Here is a 5,120-nt window from a genome sequence, read left to right on the forward strand (position 1 = left end):
TTTTGAACACAACATAATATCTATTGACATTCAAAACTTTTAATTCTGGATCAATGGTCCTTTGTTTTGTAGCAATAAAAAACAAAGCTCAGAAATTGATTCGTTTCTATATTGTTTAAATTCGATTTTCCTAAGTTTACTGCCTCAGAGGTTTCCATTTAACGAATATTTCGTGAAATGTATTTTTCATATTAAAGAGAAACTCGCGACACAGTGAACAAGGAAATTATATCACCAAGTCAATATATAATGAATTTATTAATATTTGCAGGAACAAGAAACATAGAAAGGAAAAAATATTAGAAAATACGAAATAATAAAAAAATGTCAATGATTTTATTAAATGGGAAGCGGATTGGCACGTGGTTCTTCCTGACGAAAATAATAATAAAAAAAAAATATTACAATAGTATATAGTCATTCATTTGGGCACATCTGGATCAGCTGAATTATTTATATTACTGTCAATTAAGGAAAATGATCACAATTTGATTCAGTCTACAATATTTTACAGTCACGTTTTGTAATAATACTATAAAACGTCATATTGTCTGTAAATTTTATTACCGTTCTATGTGCTTATTATTTCAGTATTTAAATGCAGGAACCATTACCGGTTTTATTGATGCTTTAAACAACCGTTTATTTTTGTTTAAAATACTTGAATTATTATTTAATAAGATTGCCCCTTTACATTTAAATTTCCCATTATCGGAAAACATATGTAATAATTATATTTGATTCCAAGTAGCGATATTATTTCTTTAGTTACGAATATCATTTTAGTCGAAAGAAAAAAAAACCCGGATAATTATAAAAAGGCAGCACAGAAATAACAAACTATACATATGCAGTTTTGCGAAGAGTTCGAAACGACACATTGTAGGATGTAGAGATAAATATAGCTTTCTCATGCTGTAATGCAAGTAAGTAAAGTTTTTTAACATTTCAAATATTTTTATACAAATTTAATTTTAGCCCTGTCTTGCAAATACACTCACAAACGCAAGTATACGTCAACACGATAATTTTACATTATTTGGTGCACATAAAGATAATGGGTTCTGCATGTTCTCAATTATTAACCATTTGCAAATAAAAAAGAAACACGTTTACCCAAGTCGCGGTAGTGGGCTATAGAGGCGCTCAATTATGATAATATGTTTTTTGCGGAGTTAAAATCTGTAAATTTTGCGAATATTTCAATTTGGCTTTATGTAGAATATATGTTCATAGTTTATTACGAAAGGTTTTAAATTTTCTCTTTTATTAAACCCCCCCCCTGTTTAGCTTTGCACGAAGGGGTGGAGGGGAAGAATAAAATAAAAGCAAAATTAAATGTATTTTTTGACATTGTTTTATTATGTTTGAAATTCTGAATTCGCATTTGCCAACATTTTTTAAACAATTATGGCTCATTATGTACATGCTTTTCTCGTTTCTTCCATTGCTATTTATAACGTCATTTATCACCAAGGTATTGACTGTGTTGATTTTGAACTTTAATGTTTCCAGATAGCCTTATGTGTATGAAATATTTACAAGGATTTGAAATCCTGTTTGAAAAATATTCTAAAAGCCAAAAACGTTTAACAAGAAATAAAAAAATGCCTTTTTTTCAGGATGAGAAACCAGGGTCTCTAACTACAAGGAGCAAACACTCTACCATTAATCTACGTATAACGCTTAACGGCTAAAATGAGTAATTCTATAATTTCTTTCTACACGGCGCTTTTTTAAAAAAAATTTATTTAGATTGGAGAAATACAATCCAGGATAGATGTGAGGAAACGTGGTTGCAACTCAAAACGAAGTAAACCCACGATTTTGGAAAAACAAATTACACTTCAGCCACAAGGTCAGCGCTTTCCTTGATTATTAACACTTATGCTTGAAACCAATTACATTACAAACTTGGTGTTCGTTCCCGACAATATTGGAAGAGAAACAATAGACACTGTTTAATGAAGCTTTTACTTTATTGAAGAAATATGGATTCTATAAGATATTTTATGAACATAGTTATATATGTATATACCATACAAAGTACGTTTCCAACGACACAATTACAATTTGACATGCGAAAGGCTATAGTAGATACACAACACACATATTGTAACCGTTCATCATACTGCTTCGGTTCTGAAACCCATATATTAGGCATATCAACATTAGAAAACTTATGGCAAAGTCCATTCATAATGAATCAGACAAGGTGTTGTGAAAGTTGTTCATGTAACAGTTATGAATGTCTGGATAAAGGTACATGCTGCCCGGATTTATTTCTTACATACGATGGACTCTCAAAATCGCATTTATTTCAAAATATATTTTGCGAACTACTTCAGTTGAAAGCCTACTCCTCATCAAATGATAGCAAATCATATCCAAACACAGATAAGACAATTCTTATGATAAAGAAATGCCAAATTTTAATGACAATGACATTGATAGAGAAATTGTATTGCCAAGACGCAAACGAGACGAAGTAAAAACAGATGTGCGAAAATGAGGACATTGACGACATCTCTACGAAAATTTCAGTCACAAACATACCATATAACTTAACATTTCGAAACAAATACTGCGCTGAATGCCACGGTTATTCTGATGAACCTCTTTATCCTTGGGACCTACAGATTGCTTGTAATAACGCAACAATTAGCCTCACAAAACCTATAACCATCGAGGACCTTTTCTCAAACATTTTCAAATCAGTTGAATGTAACATTTTCTTCTATCCACAAGAGTGGTTTCCGTTATTGAACACATGTAAACGTTACATTTCAGCATGTAACATAAGTGGTCATTGGAAAACATATAACCCCGTTTATAGATACAGCTTGCAATTCATATATTGCACCTTATAATTTCAAATACAACAATATATTTTGTTACATGTGTAATGCAGATGAAACAGGGAAAGAGAGTTGCATTGGTGATTATACTTTCGATGACAAGAAATTAACTCTATCAATGGTCTTGAAATATGATGTATTCGAAGAAATGAACCTTTTCTTGCCCGATGAAAAATACAGTTCTAATCGTTGCCCCCATAATGCGGTATTTGATAGATTGCAGGTAACTAATTTGATATACTTTCTTAACGAATATCGAAACATCCGATCAGATCTTATATTATTTCTCTATTTTTGTAATAACATTTGTTACCCATTAACATATCTTTTCACGAAGAACCGCAATATAGAGTATTATTTTCCGAATTACACAATCCCTATTTATTTAGCCATATATACTCTAATTAAAGTATTAAATCAATATATCAACTTTAAGCCAAACTCTAGAATTTTATGTAAAACAGTCGTTCATTTTGCCCATGTGATCAAAATCAAAATTAGAATTCTCTTTGTTAAAATGTTTTGTTCTAAAAACTATTTCTCTTATATTTTTAGAACAAGTGCGTGCTCGTATCCTGCCTTGAACCAAAAATCTTCATAAACAATTGCACTTACCTAATTTCTAGGATCGGTGGGGTTGGATACAAGGTCTTTTTACATCTTAGACAAACATTCGACAGCAAAGCTGATGATACAGGGTCCGCAATTGAAGCAAGTTTTGAGCTTTGGAAACAATATGTTGGACTCGGTGAATTCATCGATTCATCCAGTGTCTATGTTAAAAGCTCAAAAATGTCGACAAACCTTTCAAGTGAGTTTGGTTTCTATTTCGAATTTTATCTACCGCCGAATAACCCTCAAAACACTTCATTGATTGATAGTGTATATGATTTGCACGAATCTACAGTTTCTATCAATATCAATGGCACAGATGAGGCACGAAATTTTCATGTGCGTCTTGATAATGTCAAGTTATGCCCAGATTCGGACACTGATGTATGTTTAAGCACGTTGGATACCTTAAATGAAAGGAGATTTACTCTTCTCAAAACTACAAAATATATGATATAACTGATTACTTTGTTGACAAAAATCAGTTTTGAATTTTTACTTCCGATTTACAATTGCCCCTTGGTTACTCTGGACTCTGATTATTATGAAATTCAACATTTTTAAGTGGGGAGTACAACTTGAAGGGTTATCAATAATTCTGAGCAAAGCTGATTTATATTGAAAAGGAAGGATCATTTGATATAAGTGTTTTGCCAACAGACATTTAACATGATACAAGAGAAAGGTCTACGAGGCGGGGCTGTAGCATATATGCACAACTTGTATACTTTGGTTTTTGTGTTTTCAATTTTATTTTTACTGTAGCGGTTATATTTTTCTTTGAAAAAATGTTGAGACATTGTCATGATGTGCAGGCTATTGAATTGATGCTGAACTTATGCTGGTTTTCATTCTTTTGTATGTGCATTATGAAAAAACTGATATAATCTTATTGTTAAGTTCAACAATTGTTATAATATTGTCATTTTTTTCTGTCAAACTATGTTATTTATATAAATATTCAACAAATTGCCCAATTATTGAGAGTTTCAAATGTTTGGAAAAAACTGATAAAATAAAACAAATGCCCTTCTTAATATAACTTTTGTATTTCATAGTAATTTTTATAGATGCATATTAGTTATTATTCATTTAAACGATTTCAGGAATAAACTTAATATAAATGTAAAGGGAGGGACATTACCACTTTAATAAACTTTATTACAGCAGTCCAATGTTATGTATTTGCAATGTAATCATATCGCAACTGCTTTGCCTTGTGTCCTGTCCTGTTATTGTTTGGTGTCCTGCCGGGCTCCTTGCCGGTGGTCTTGTTTTCCTTGATGGTATGGGGTGAGTTCATTGAACGCCGCCCTTCCTTGTTGATCTTGATTTTTAAATATTTCGTATACTTATATTTTATGGAAGTGATAAGTTGAGAATGTTCAGGGTCTGCATTATGGAGTCTAATATTTATCAAGAATCTGATAAATTAAAAATTATTGACATTGATAAACGCTGGTAGAATTACATTTATATTTACAATATGACAATCAGCATTGGTACTGTAGATTTAGATACAATAGGTGGTATTTAAAAATGTAGTAATATATAATCGACTTTTGTCATTGATTATAAACCCAGCATTAATTTTCACATTGAAGCAAACTAACAATAAATAATAAAACATCCATCTGTGTGCAAGTCTTA

This window comes from Ruditapes philippinarum, unplaced genomic scaffold, assembly GCF_026571515.1.
Source record: "Ruditapes philippinarum isolate M1 unplaced genomic scaffold, ASM2657151v2 ctg3184_1_1_1_1, whole genome shotgun sequence".
In the NCBI taxonomy this organism is placed as follows: domain Eukaryota; kingdom Metazoa; phylum Mollusca; class Bivalvia; order Venerida; family Veneridae; genus Ruditapes; species Ruditapes philippinarum.